The 16,168-nt window shown below is 35.1% G+C and overlaps 1 protein-coding gene and 2 long non-coding RNA genes across 14 annotated transcripts in view; 2 read left to right on the top strand and 1 right to left on the bottom strand.

Moving 5' to 3' along the window:
* Positions 1–16,168, top strand: part of LOC126929011 (acetylcholine receptor subunit alpha-like) — a 406,609-nt gene that overhangs the window by 221,422 nt on the left and 169,019 nt on the right. The gene's annotated exons all lie outside the window — the stretch shown is intronic.
* The window catches only part of LOC126913833 (uncharacterized), a 380,764-nt gene that overhangs the window by 203,807 nt on the left and 160,789 nt on the right, over positions 1–16,168 (bottom strand). The gene's annotated exons all lie outside the window — the stretch shown is intronic.
* LOC126913841 (uncharacterized) lies at positions 2–4,752 on the top strand. The gene is made up of 2 exons (XR_007709462.1): positions 2–4,603; positions 4,655–4,752. It is a non-coding gene; the product is annotated as an uncharacterized LOC126913841 (long non-coding RNA).

The raw sequence follows: 16,168 nt of genomic DNA, 5'->3' as shown, positions 1-16,168 counted from the left end.
GCACGATCGCCAGATTGAACCTTTTTGCTCGTCATATATGATCGGTCTTCCCAGTTTCCTCCTTGGTTATACTTTCGTTTTTTATGTTCCATCAGAGAATGCCACCTTGATACCCGTAATCGTTTCTGCGATGCGCTGGTCTTGGACGTCATACGTCATATTTATATATATATTATCTATATATATTACATATATATATATATTTCAATATTGTTACTTGGTGTGGACTGCAGTGTTATTTGATTGACATTCGTCGTGATGTCGTACGGTCAGCTCGTTTTTATATATTATTCTGCGGTGTGCTCGAACGATCCTACAGGCTCGCATATCTGAACGCGATCTTTGAAAATGGCTCGCGTCGTCGTTCTTGCGAGGATCCCAGTTATCGTGACAAATTCGCACGCATCGATCTCGCTGATCCACCTACAGTGGCTCGCGAATCTATTCGTACATCTACTGGCATATTTTTCTTTATATTATACGCGTTACGTGAAATCTTCTGAAATTTCGGTAGCACTGCGATGAGATAGGACCGTCGCGATTATGGTAGTAAAGTTTGAAAGCGATCCGAAGATGTACGTAGAACAACATTTTCTTTATGAATACGTTGTGTGCATTGTACGACACTCTTTGAGATTTCGTTAACACCGTAATGAGATACGATTGTCGTGTTTCTGATAGTAAAATTTGAAGGCAATCCGAGAATGTATATGAAAGTTACAAAACGTTTATCGTTAACGTGCAGTGGCATTAAAGGTTTTAACTTTGTATCCTATTAAGCCGCGATATTACGTCAACATGTTATTTGACATTTTTCCCAAATTGGAATTGTCAAATTCTCAACATTGTGACTATAAAAGGCAATTTTATAGACTCATCGCTGTTTCTTGCATCTAGAGTCTATAGTTTTATCAAATTTCCTAAACTCCAACTACAGAACTTCGTTTATCCGAACCTCTTTGCATGAATTCGTAACTGAGCCTCTATTTTTCGAATTACGTTCGAACGTACTTTCAACTATACGAACGCGTATTCTGAAGTCGTACACGTCGTGTGTTTTATCCAAGTTGTCATATAATTGAACGCAACGTGTGTCGAAAGAAAGTGTTGCTCAATCTCAGTCATCCGTACGTCTATCTCTATTATCGAAAATCACAGCAGCAGCTGGTCCCAACTCGTCGATTATCCGAAATATTTTGTTGCCCCCATCGGTTGAGATAAACGAAGTTCTATTGTATTTAGAACACTATGGTAAACTATATGTAAATTATAACTATATACGAAAAACATTGGACAATTTCCGGGCCCCATGTTTTGCAATCTTGGTTTTTGCAAAAAGTTGCAAACGAAAGATCTGAAAACCAAGATCTTAGACGCGTGAAACGTAGGAAAGTATATAACGCGAGTAAAGAGAAAGAGGAACTAAATTAGCCGAGACTTTTAATTAAGAAATCAAACTTGCTTATTTCTGATTTCTAACGAATGAAATGTTTATCAACGTATCTGTCATATTTTTCCGATTAAAATGACACCAAACACAGTACAATTTAGAGCACAATTGCTAACTTGATAAATGACAATTAAATACATGTCAATAAGTAAATACAATTCAAATTACACCGTGTTTGTTCCCAGTTTCATCAGAAAGATTTCACAAACACTTCAGTAAAAATTTAATTTAAAAAGACGTGAAAAATAAAAATAGTTTCTCTTTTGAGTTAGTACCCACATGACCATGCTGGGATGACTATCACACAATTATCGTACGTTTAAGTATATTGCTTGGCCCCAAATCGGTCAATGTGGCGTACAATTGACTGTTCAGATACTTTGATGGTCCTTGCGAGTTGTACGTTTCCTCTGCATATCTCGTAACTCTTGTACACATTTTCGGATCCACCTCAAATTCTACCAACATAATCGCGATAATCGTAACACTAATGGGATTTCAAGACGTTTCGAACAACACGCAGGTAAAAATTCGGATACTTTCGTGAGCCACCGTAAACGTTTTACAAGCATTTTCTTAGCGACATCTCATTGTTCGGTGTTACGTTTTTGTTAAACATTGCGGTGCTATGAAGTACTTCGTCGATATGCCGTTTCGTGTAACGCCACATCTATCTTTTACCTTGTATGAATGCTTCCTACTAAGAATGTTAGTCCGATCCTCGCTTCGACGAACGACTTGAAAGAGCGATACTACGTCGCAGGTTTCAAAGGGTACCTCGATCACAAACTTTGAATCGAGGTGAAAAGAATCTGCTTCGAAGCGTATCCAAGCTGGTCAGTCGCCTTGCTCTTTGACATTTGCAGATCGATGGAAAGATGAAACATCTAATCGCGGAGTCTCATTCTTTATTAGCATAGCTATTGAAAAGCTTAGATCGTAGGACTCTTGGTTTCTAAGCGTCACTGTATGTGATACACGCGACACAGATTGAACGTTTTACCGAGCATTTTTCAGACACCACACTAAATACACGGTAAAAAAAGAGATGTTTGGACAGGCCTAGTTGTTTCAATGTAGCAGGGCAAATACAGATTTATACGTAAACAGATTATTCAAAAAGTTTTCATTCCTGCGAAAGGCAGGTGGAATAAACTTATTTGGAAACTCGATTCAACCAGTCTGATTTCGTGTCTCGTTTTGCATAAGCCCTTTGATCAAAGTTTACGACATTATGGTTTATTTAGCCACTTCTGCTGTAATAAACGGTACTGAATTCAGATCGAGTTTAATAAATTTCTGTTAGCTGATTATCTTTACTTCATATCGCGATAGCTGCTACACTTCCGAATAACAAGATAGCAAACTTGTGGCATCTATAATTTCCTATATCGTAGCTACATCAGCGTGAAATTTGCGAGCAGTATGTGGTCATTAACATCGCGTGGATGCGTAAAGCTCGATATGCTTTCAGCAATTTCCACTTAAATGGACGTATAGACATATGAAAAGAATAAAATGATAGTACATCGAAAAGAAGATAAATTTCATACAAATGATCATACGTTACGTAGTGCTCTACGTAGAGTTACGATATTCTATCATATAAATTCAAGTATTGGATTATAATAAAAATGAAATTGGCACAATCCTTGCTTCGCAAACATTATATTACTACCAAAATTGTAAAAGAAATTAATAGGTGTCGTAAAGTTATATATGTCGAAGATGAAATGATATCGGGGCCTTTCTTTTGGAATTTTTATGATAAAGTTCAGTATTTCCACATACGTTCAGTGTGGTAATGTGATGAAGTTAAGTGTTTCCGCATACGCCCACTGTGGTAATGTGATGTAATCAGGTGTAAGATCGAACACAATGGTTCACATACGCTTACGATGTGGTCCAAAGAAATTAAGAGGCAAAATCAACACACAGTTACAGAATTCAGTTCTAGTATCATTAGTACCATGGTCATAACATCTAGTATAGTGTTTTCACATATGCCCAGTGAGGTAATAAGATATAAAAAAAAATGAGATTCATTCAGGTACGAGATCGAGAATGGTCTGTCATGTCATTACGGTCTGACTGGTAATTCACAGGATGCAATTACCACTTTGAATACTAATCATAATGGCACTCATTGCTGTTTTTCATTTTTGCCATTGAACATTCGATCAAAGTCTTTGTTGTTGAACTGGACCCTTGACTTATTGGGACATTTGGTTAAATTGTAAATAATGTCACTTGTATTGAGTCTAATGTTGAGAAAAACCAATATTTTAGATACACCCAAGGACGGGTGATTGTCAGGATGGCCGTGTCGGAGATGAAAGGACATCGGGGCCTTCCTTTTGGAATTTTTGGGAAGATCCCCAATACTTTAGTCTAGACTATTTATTATAGCTGTACTTAAATAATAAAACTCAAAAGTAGTTGTTTATGATTCAATCCGATTATGTTAGCCCGAGATTTGTGACAGTGAGCTTGGGCTCGAGGTGACACAACTGGTCGCTGAACATAGCCACGGTCACGGGATGAACGTTTTTACCTAACAGAGGTATGAAGTAGTTGTACAGTTCTCCTTAAAAAACAATATAGTTGTAGAGGCACACGGGCTCGAGGACAAATCAAGCGACGTGTGGTTTTGCCTCAAAAGTGCCAATATTATGGGACACACGTTGTATTAACAATCAAACTCCGGGCAGAAACAATGTCGCCGCTACGCGGGACTGTTTAGCAACGGCGGTTGGAATTTTGTTGGTATCCCCAACCAATATATAACAAACGAACGCGATCGTAAGGAGAGAAAAGTCTTCATCAGTCTTTTATCCTTGCGATCTCCTTGGAGTGTTTCTCATCGTCTTTACGAGCAGTATATACCGAGTGTCACAGCAAACGTTACTTTGTGCTTCAAAATATATTCTACGTTTAACACGTTGACTGTCACGCGTGTTTTCAAAGAAATCTCCGTCACGTCACGCGTGCAGCAGTACCAAGCGTTTTCTGCTAGGTGCTCCCACCGATATTTTAGTAATGCGAGTCGCTCATGTGGTGGTCTTAAGAATGATCTTTCGTTTCGTTTGTTCGCAACGTTAAAACCAGTAGCTGTTGTTGAATATAATGAAGGAAAGTGTGGTATAGATTATGGTTATATGTCGTATAGATTAATGGTTTTTTATACTACCACAATTAGGAAAGGAATCAAATGGTACAGAAAACTTGGCATTCAACTCCTTCTGGGAATTTCTGTTGTAAACGCTTTGACGGTTTACAAAATTGCAACAAAGAAGAATATAAATATTAGAATATTTAGATAATTATTAGTCGCAAAGTTATTAGGGTTGTCTGAAAATACAAAGAATCCTTGTTTTCACCGTTCGGAAAAATGATTCCGGAAGAATCATTAGACGCGCATGCAAACTATGTTATGCGAATAAAAGACGTCGAATGGACCGAACAAAGGCGCAAAAGAATTTGAAGAAAACGGCAACTTATTGTCCAAATTGTCCCGATCAACCTCAGTCATGTACAGAATGCTCTAAAGTTTTACATTCTAAATAATTTTTTAATAAACCATTTTCGTATTACTTTTATAACAATTCAACAGTTTTATTATTATGGAATATCTTTTCAAATACCTACGACGATCCTTCGCAGGTAGTCAAATAAGCGACACCTGAATATGGGTATCGTGGCAGTCAACGTGTTAACAAAGAGTTACCCCGTTGACCGTGGATTCGTTATTAAACCTAAGATCATTGTCATTAACATCTCAAGTGTCTAATCATCACGATTATTTGTCAAATTCTGTAAAATCTGTATTTATACCAATAAATATAATTTCTATTGTACAACAACGATGGATAGTCCAAATGAAGATTCGTTACATGTCCCTAAACCTAATGATAACTCGACATATATATGGTAATTTACTAAAAAAACAGGAAATATACATACTATTTCAATCTCCTGTGCCAAATTGGAAGAAATTAGCCGTAAAGCTGAGGTCGATAATAATATCAAAAATATTTGCCACCTGGTCTAGACGTGTAATGTAATTAAACGAACAGAGCTGAGAAGCAGGTTTGCTTACGAACAAGATAACGTGTAATAACGTCTGATATTTGCGAAAGAAGGTACGTGGCGGAGAAAAGAACCGTGTTTACCAACGAAAGAAAATTCAATCTAGATGGCGTAGGTGGATATTCGTATTGTTATCGCTGGATTGCGGATGTTCGTGCGTTTCTGGAAAATTTGAAGTTGCACAAACGAACAAAATATACGTAGTGTGCAAAAATATAAAGAATATTCGAAATAAAATAATTCTCTGTAGGATATCTATTTAATTTGAATTTGCTTAAACACAGTTTGGTTTCTACGATATTCTTAAAAAATGATGCAAAATGTCAGATGACGAATAGGAATTATGTAACTCTAATATAAGGAAGGTACGTCTATTTTAATGGGGACACGAATTAAGAGCATCGATTTCATCTCAAACCCGTAAGAAATAAAATTATTTTTTATAAATCTACCATTAGATCAACGCTGACATATTATAATTCAACGAGATATTCATAAGTATTTTATAAAAAGAAAAAGGATCATGGAAATATGGCAAACAGAAATGTAAATAATATGCAAAAGAAAGACAGTTTGAAAGTACAAGTACTTTAAAGGAATGCATAAAAGAGAAAATAGAAGATAGAAAAGAAAGAAGAAACATCTAAAGTGTTGTTTTTGTTCAGACGTATGAAATGTGCTACTATTATTTGTTCTTATTTATATATATTTTTCTGTTTATTCATGTGGAACTCGCTGAAGTCATATCGAGCTAGTGTAAATAAGTTTTTGCTCGTATGATGTGTAATATCATGAAGCTGATGTAATAAGTTTTACGTATTCATATGATGTCTAAAATTCACGTATTGCTCGCAACTTCTACGTTACCATAATTACGATGTTATAGCTTTTCGACGTACCACGTATACAAACAATAACAGCGATATTATGTAAATAATAAATGTAATGCATAAATGTAACGAGAAATTATATAATACAAATAAAGTCTGCTACGAACATAGCAAAGCAATTTCAAATATATCAATAGCTTGTAGGTGCACGAAGAATTATACGTGTTATAAACTTTTTGAATAATCAGTTCTAACTATAGTTGAGCATTTCAAAGCACAGCTGTTTCATTGCGACGTGAAGAAACATGTTAATTACCGAAAATACAAATCTGAAGAAAAGAATATTAAGAATATAAAGATAAGAATAATTAATTTCAATTCACTAGCCAGCAATGTATATTTCCATATTATGTCATGAGAACAATGATCGAGTGCTATAACGTAGATATTAGAAAAAAGATACTTCAATTTCGCCATTTTAAATATCGAAAATGATTTCAAGAGTGTTCGCGGTTTACAATACACAATTAACTACAGTGACTATTATTACTCGGTTTCGTCGAAAAGAGAAAAAAGGAAGAAAATTTTGCGAATTGTTTGGCAAACTGTTCTTCCTACATATTTGACAGAATAAATATATACAATTTCATGATAGAACATTTGCACAGTAGAACACAGGTTTCCTCTTTGACTTACAATTTGCTATTAAAAATACGAGAAGGAACGCTACGAAGTTCGATGTTCTTTTCATTCGCTGGTACATCCACGCACACGCACACACACACGTACATAAATACATACATACATATTATCTATGCATACATCGCATGAAATTGATCGAGCATGTTTCATGGAGGCATCGCTTATAAGCTAACTGTGTAGCGAAACGAAGAATTGAATGTAAAGGAATTTCGAGCAGATTTCGAGCAAACGAACGATTTCCTCGGCCCTTTCGTCGTTCTTTCCGCTCCCGGTTTATTGCCGAAACTTTATCGCGGTCCCCACGCAGCGCAATTTCTTTCAACGTTCCTTTCAAACTCGTAAAATAGGAAATACGAACTCCCCACGCCGTAAATCGCACCTGGTCGCCGAAAATTCCCCCAAAGTCCAGCTTTTTCCAGCTTATCAAATTACCAAGGTTGTAGACATAGCGCAGCCATAATTAGCTCGCTATTACAGGGCACGTCAACCCTATGCGCGCGTAACCCTTGGTAAAAGCAGCGTTAGAATTAGCGTGGTAGCTCGACGCAGAAATTTCCATTTCGCCGACTCTCGCTCCATGAAAAATCTCTTCCCCAACCCCCGTCCCTCTCACCCTTTCTCCTTCTTTCTCTCTCTTCTTCCTCTATTCCTTCTTTCAGACTCGCTTCATCTATATTTCGCCGAAGAATTAAGAGTCGAGATAAAGCGATCTCCACGACAAAACCATAAGAAAAGTTCGATAGGGAAACGTGTCCCCCTTTACATTCGGTTTCTGGCCGCTTTGGGAGAATGGCCGACCCATTTATTACTCGCAGCGTGTAACCAGCTCTCTTTTCCTGCCCAATCGCGACTGTGTCTCGAAAATTTATCGGACCTGCGATTATGGAACGTTCGTTGGATTTCTATATCCACTGTTCGGTTATAAAATGTCGGCATTAAATATTCATTGCGTAAATATTGATCGGATTTTCGTGGGACGGAGGGCTTTATTGAAGCATTCGGTGAAAACACGTGACATAGTACGGTCTGCATGTAACTATGGCCCTCGGACGAGAGAACAGGGAATAAGGACGGAGCATGAAATAGTATTACACGTACACACACACGCACACGCACACGAGAGTTCTGTGGCGAACGACGTTACAAAAATTTCGTCGACCGAAAGTATCTTAGTTTCTTTCTGTTCTTGGTTTTATGTCGTCTGTGGTAGTATAGCGGTTCGTGCGTGTGTTTCTAATTGCTAGACGTCGATGTTGTTCATGAGAAATTGTATGATAGCGAAGAAATGAGCGGCGTGGAATATATTGAAATTTAGAAGAGGAGTGTGTAATATGTGAATTAGTATTTTTGCTTTAAAGGTTTGTAAGTTGCAGCTTTTATATATATATATATTCCAATTTTGACGCTGTTTTGAATTAGTACAGTTACGACTAGAACTCGATATGTCTAGGTTTGAAGTGAATAATGGAAAATAGTTGTTTGTAATTATTGTTGTTGTTGTATTGATGAAACAGTATGCATTGTGATAGGTACGTCTCGTTAGTTTCTTGTATCTGATGAAAAATGTTGTCTGTCTCTGGACATTTACGAGGGAAATGAGATTTGCGAAAGAAACGAGAAAATTAAAGGGAAAATTTATAGGACGCGCCGAAAAACATTTTCTTTTATACACAATTTATAACGGTAGCAATTAAAATGGAAATTACTGCATTGTATTGACAAAATGTTTTGTTAACATTAATATGTTACAACAGTTCTAATGAGGCGCAATTTTAATTATTTTAAACTCGAGGAATGGCAATTTTAAAAATATCTTTAGCCATTTTATATATAGTCAGTTTTAATTATAAGTCTTATATTTATTACTATCTATTTCGAAGGATTTTTAAATATCATAAGCATTCGAAGAATGAAAGCGTATAAAATTATGAACAGTATTAACATAATATGATCCTCTTATTTTCTTACAATTAAAACACACTTGAACTTAAGAGAAAGATAAACTTCCCGCGATACAACAGTTCTTACTTGCATTTTCAATAAAATTAAATGGATGTTGAATAATCATATTTCATATCCAATTAATTGTTACTATAACTATATATAAAATTACTACAACTTACGCGAACCTTAATTATATCCAATTATTAAACAGAAAAATAATTAGAAACCAATTTATAAACCTTGTATCGACTTGCCAGTTTAAATTATTTAATGAATTCTTCAGAGATTTATCAAAATCACCAACAAATATAGCTGATAGAGTAACATTCGAATTTCACGTGCCGGAAACTGACCCTAACGAAATGTAGATTCGCGCAATTTGCCACGGCGTGTGTTTTACGACAGACGACCGTAAAATTTTATTTAATAATGCTTGCGCACTGTCCGTGTATCATAGAAATACGATAAATTGAATGCACAATCACCGCAATGCAGTTTCAATCATAAATTACACAGCGTAGCCGGTGAAGTTAACGAAAAGATTCAACATGTGTCATTTGCTTGGACAATTTGATTATATTCGAACCTAAGTGAATGGTCTATTATGCTATCACATGTTCCACCGATTCGTTACTCACCCTGCCGATCAATGGACCGGCGAACCTGTAATTAAACACCAACAAAAGCGATTGTTCGACGAAGCGTGCCGTGATTAAAGAATTTTCGCGTCGATTTTCGACGTTATCGGTTACGGGGTTAACGACACGTGTACGCAGGAAAGTAGAAATTAAAATGCGAATGCGTAATGAAGCGAGTGAATTAAATTAGATGAATTTTCATGCTCACTTATTAAGTGGTTCCAGTGCCACTTAAACATAACGCGCTACCGTAAAAGATCCTTTCATGATTAATACATCAGGTAATTTCGACCCTCGTTTCCCCACACATTCAAAGCTACTTCTCATTTAAATAGATTTTATGTGATTTGAATCGCGAGAATCCATTAGAGTTTGTTTTAATAATAACGGCATAAAATATCACGTAGAGAGAAATCTATGTATATTTTTGCATATCATTTCTCTTCTACCGATCGGGCACATGTTACGGATTATACAAATTTGCATATTTATTTCAAATTTACCTATATCCGTATACGTTTATTCCGCGTCAATGAATTTTTCTTCGTATTGCGGATTTCTATCGCAAAGTGACAAATATTATTGTTGGACTAGGAAAAATGAATTGGATTTGTATTTAACAAGTTAGGTTTGCATGGAACGTCGCCTAAGTATGACGTGTTGATTTTGATTAAACTTTGCAGATTTGTAGCGTCGATATTTCTTTCGTCGAATATCGTCCACGATTTAGAAACTGAAAAATTACTTTTCTTAGAATTTCGAGAAAACATGTTTTGCTGAATATCTTGGAAACTACTACAAACAGAGCAATTGTATCGATAGACGAATGTGTTTTCGAAAGACGATCGAACGTGTAAACAGATTTTCAAAAAATACATTTGTTTAAGTAATATATCTCCTTAATACATTTGGAAAATATTTATCGATTCTCACGTACACTTGCTTGTGTAGATGCTGCACATTTAAACTCAACGTAAGGATAAATCAGAATTTTGATTTTTTACAAATTAAAGAAAATAATTGTTGTTTGTCACAAAGCGTTTCTCTATAGACAAACAAAATTTAAAAAAAAATTGATTTAGATTGTTACTCTGAATAATAAAAATATCTAATGAGCATATGTTCAAATATATTTCACTGCGCCTACGGATTTGCAAACTTTTATCTAATTGACATTTGATATCTCTTCTTATAATTAATAGTCGTCTAATCCAATATCGAAATTTATTTATTTAAATAATAATATAGTATCTATTGCTGTTTAACGAAGACTAGTTAAAAATTGCTTAGAAATAGCTTAAACTGATAGACAAATAAACAGGAACAGAATAGAACAAAATAATATATAATTGTTAATTAACGCTACACATTAACGCTTGTTAAATTCAATAATATACATTTACATTACAAATCATAACAATTTCATGAAATTTAAGCTTCTGAAATTCCTTTGGAATTTAAAAATGCTTCACAAAGTTTATTACATATCAAACTTAAGTTTGATGAATTTAAAAAATACATTAAATCATTACAATTTCCCTTTCGTTCTAAAAATGTGAATCCCATAAGCATTAGCGTTGTGTAATTACGATCTTTTGGCGTTAAGACCAAAGATTAAACATTTCTCGGATAGTGGTATGTGTGACATTTCTGTGTAGGTGTCAGTAGAATTAATTTCATCATAGTGTAATTAGATCCTTTAATAGAGTCAAGAGACGCAACGGAATTATGTGAGAAATATTGGCACGATATATAGCTATGCAACCTATTTAACTCGAAATTCCTGCTTTAATGAGTTTTGCTACTGAAACAATGACGTGTATGTAATTTGCCACGTATTTGTAACACGCTTATGTGGTTGAAGGTTCAATAAAATCAGTAACGCGAATATATTAAAATTTGCTTCAATACCAAGATTATTCTAAATAGCGCTACGCATGATCGATTTCTTTCGCGGACAAGATACGAAATAATGGTACCTTCGTCATGTCTTACGCCATTATTACTATTTTTGACAAACAAATTCCATTCAAATGTTATATAAAATTACAAGTAATTGAAAAATTATAAAGAATGTTTATCTCATTTCGAGCCCGTGATATGTCCGTGATACTTACATTTGGCCCAATCATCGTACCACGGGCTATGCCCATAGTTGTAGGTTAAGGGGTTAATACTATTGATATTAAAATTCCCTATGAAAATTAATCGTAAAATTTCATTCGTTCCGTTGCCAAAATTTTCATTGCTTCTCAAGAATATGAATCAGTATTGATAATTTGTCACGCAGGAATTTTAAACAACGGAGGCTAACTTCTCTTTTCTTCGCGATTTCGACCAACTGCAAATTTATTTTACACCTTGTCTAATGAACTGTAGCGGCACATGAGCTACAGGACAATTCAAATTATGTTGTGTCTTGCCTCTAACATCATTAGGATATACATACTGTAATAATAAATAAACTCCGAGCAAAAATAATGTCGCCGCTACGGGCAACCGTCGAACAAAGACGAATTTAAATTTTCCGGTACTTCCCCATCCAATATAAATAAACGAACGCGATTGTAAGATAACCAGTGTTTCAGTCTCAGTCTCGAGCGATTTTAATGGCAATTAGTGCACAGTCTTTAGCGAATCAGTTAGTACCGAGCGTCTTAGCGAACATTCTCTACGTTTATTAAACTTTTTTAACCCCTTAACTTACAACTACAGGCATAGCCCGTAGCAGATGATCGTAAATATTACGTAATATTACTAGTATATAAAAATGTAAATATTACGAGCATAGCCTGTAATAGGTGATCGGACCAAACGTAAATATTACAGGCATAGCCCGTAGTACATACTGCAAAAGTCGTGCGAATGGCTCGAAGGCTGTGCGAGCTTGTTTACGTTTTCGGTCCAAAATTCTCGAACGTAGGTTAAGGGATTAAAATATATTTGACGGTTTCATTATCAAATAATCTCGTCATTTAAACCACACGACCAACCATCCTTCACAGAACTAATTCTTCTACCCTCTCACAAAAGTTCGAGATTCTAACTATCCTGTTTTCAAAGGTGTACGAATACTTTCCATCCGGCAACGTATACGCTTAACATTAGAACTACCACACCAGTCAACTGGTTTATAATTTTATTTTAAAATTCCTACTTTATGTTATATTTTTTTGCGCAATGATGTAATGACTTTCGCAACGATAACTAAAAGAATAATATAATGAGTTTTATTTTGTCTTTTATGTATTTAAAGTGAAAATAATTTTGTACCAAGGCTATTTATACCAATGCCAATCAAAATAACTGGTACTTGTCAAAGTGTAAAAGGATCCTGCAATCTGTTTATCGAACCCCAATTAACCAGTTTCCTCGTTTTATACAACTTGACACACGTTTTCAAAATTTTTACCGCGTATCATCCGATATGACGATATCAGTTATCAGGAAAATCGATCGCTAGATCGCTAGATGCCAACACTAGAAATGCCACAGCAGTCAAACTGACTGGTTCTACAATTTTATAAATGTGTTAACCCTCGTTTAGGGATCTCAGATCGATTAATAACGCCAACATTCTACTACATAACGTGAAATTGCTTCTGTAAGAAAGTAATAAATCAATAAATATAAAAATATTCTATTATTACGTATTTTTTAAAGACCAGTCATTTTCACTGGCTTTGGTAGAAATAGCTTCGTGTTAACTATCGGCAGTTCTAGTGTTAGCAAGCGGAGTGAAAAAGTAAAAGTAAAAGATGCGCCCTTACGGTTAGGTGCGATTTCTCGTGTCTCTCCTGGCAGCGCGACGCAATAAAGAGGAAATCGATATTCTGTCGGAGCGTATACCAGGGAATCCTATACACTTGTATGAGAGCGTATCTCTTCCGACCAGGCTGCCAGTCGTCGAGGCTTGAAAGTTTCGGCTACGCGTGGGAGGACACTCGAATTCGGCTTTCGCATCGAGAGTTTTCTATTAAATTTGCCGGAACAGCGTAATCCCCTGACAAAAAGCCCCTCCAACCCCCGTAGGGCCCTGCGAATAATTTCAAAGTCTGTTGTGCAGTTTATTACGAATATAATCGTTTTGTTCCGTGTACTGTTAAGGGACGATTGGTTGGCCCATTAAATACACGTGTTTCTCACTGACAATGGAATGCAATTTTTCTGAATGACGAATGATAAATGAGTTCAGGATTGTTTTAATCCCAACATTCTCGTAATTCTATAATTCTAACATTTAAAACGCTGTAAGTTATAGAAAGATATTGGAATTTCTAAGATACGTACGCTGTTGTTCAAAAAGTATATGAACACTTGTTTTCTTATAATAAATGTAACTGAATTATGGGAACACAGGCAGAAAAGCTCAAGGCGATTTTATATTTCATTAAAACTGGCATATTATGCCACGGTAAAATTTACTTTCAGAGGCTAATACGCGAGACAAGAATTGGCATCCGAAAATCCCAAATATTAGGATGCAGTTTTGTCATTTCTGTAGGAACGTTATATTATTAGTTTATAGGTAACAGTATGATTAATACAATATCACACGAAATCGAATATAATACCCCGTTTCACGTATTCGTTACTCACTACCTCTTCGACTCAACAACACAACGATCTTCACACAACAACGATAAATTCAATTCAGACTCTCTCAACTCTTGTTACAACGTTTTCCATCCTCACTTTTCCCTTAACATCCCTTGGTAACGCTCACAACACTTCTTGACAACGTTAACATATCTTGACAACGCTAATAAACAATTACCCCTCGTGCCACGTCCTTCCCTGATGTCACACTATCCCACATTTATAGTATTCATTAGTTTCAACTTATTTGCTTGTCAACGTACAGATAAAATAGAAAAGGTTTCTCTAAATTAACGATAGAAATAACCCGAGCAATTTTGGCAATAAATATTTAAAATATGTTGACACAAGTGGTGTATTTAATTTTAATATACCGTTTATAGGATTTAAAATAAACAATTAATATTTCATATGACATATATCTGTTGATTTAAAAAGAAGATGTCAAATATTGCTTCAAATCCGAGTTTGCTATTGATTCGCGTTTGCTAAATAATAATAAAAATATATTTTATTAAGGGGGTATTCTAGTCTACAAATTTGAAAAAATCGACAATTTTTTTCATATTTCCAAAGTTTAGATATTCAAGAATATGCCCTTAAAAGGATTTTTCAAAATTTCAATTATTTTATGACTTACAGCTATTTTTGTGACGTGGCATCTGCTCCGGAGCGCGTTCTTTTCGAAACTACTTTTTTCGAGTTGGCATGCACGATATCTCAAGTTCTAACGAACCGATTTATTTGAAATTTGGTGTGAATGTTCTTTATACATTCCTCTATCGTCTCCACCACGCTTAGATTAACATTTTTAATTTTGCTATTTTTAAAAAATTCGGAATTGTCAAAAAAACATGCCAAAAAGGAAAATTTTTTTCAAACAGCCGCATTTTGTGAAAAAATATTCTTTTGACTTTTCCAAGGTTCATGTTATAGCCACATTTATACTAATTAAGAATCCGTTCGGCTTTTTTGCTTCGGATGACCAGAAGGGTTGAAATCATGCACGCCAGGACACCCTTCTTTTTTGGACCCCCCACTTTGTCAGCTCATAACTCTGTGAATTTTGAGTTTTTTCGGTTAATTTTTTATGTAATCTTAAAATATCAATAAACAAATGATAAAACAATGGATAGTAGAAATATCTTTTGGTTCGTTTGCTTGCTTAGGTACATCAGTAGCTTCTTGCTAGACGCTAGGAGCCAGAAAGAGTTTTAAAAAAGATATATTTTTTGAAGAAACAATACTAAAATTTATAAGTCGTGTATTTTCCGAAACTTTAAAATAAAAAAGAGTTTGTAATGTATAAAATGTATCATTCAAGTGCGAAACATTTAATTCAATATTATATTTCTGTAATAAGTTTAATTGTATTTAATATACGAGTAACATTTGATACATCGCGCTGCGTTTCGTCAACTGTTTTCCAGTATTTGTTGTCGATGTCCGCTACTCTCCGAAGAGAGAATCAGCGACAGGACAATGCACGTCAAAATACAAAAAAGAACGAAACGATCGACATGTCAAAAATATAACCAACGATGCAAACAGACAATGCCCTACAAACGTTAATTCCATTTTACAATTTCGTTGAAGGAGACGTGAAAACATCTGAATTTTTCGCTTCTTTAGAATAATCTGTAGCTTCAGTTTATGCGACTAATTACTTACGATAAATCATAAATCTCAGTCTAAGTTGTTGAAACAGCGTCGAACTTTTTAAATCGTTTAAATAATTACGAATATACTGCGCATTTCCATTATGAGAAATTTAAAGACACAAAGCTGCACGGGCTGTGCGATATGCAAATCAAATATTCCTATACTTTTAATCGTATTCGTGACAATATTAATTTGCATAAAAATCCGCGCGTCTAATTACGATTAATAATGCTATTCGATTTTTCGTTTAATAA

The sequence above is a fragment of the Bombus affinis genome, chromosome 2 (genome assembly GCF_024516045.1).
Source record: "Bombus affinis isolate iyBomAffi1 chromosome 2, iyBomAffi1.2, whole genome shotgun sequence".
NCBI classification, from domain to species: Eukaryota; Metazoa; Arthropoda; class Insecta; order Hymenoptera; family Apidae; genus Bombus; species Bombus affinis.
This window is presented reverse-complemented; position numbering and strand designations above follow the sequence as displayed.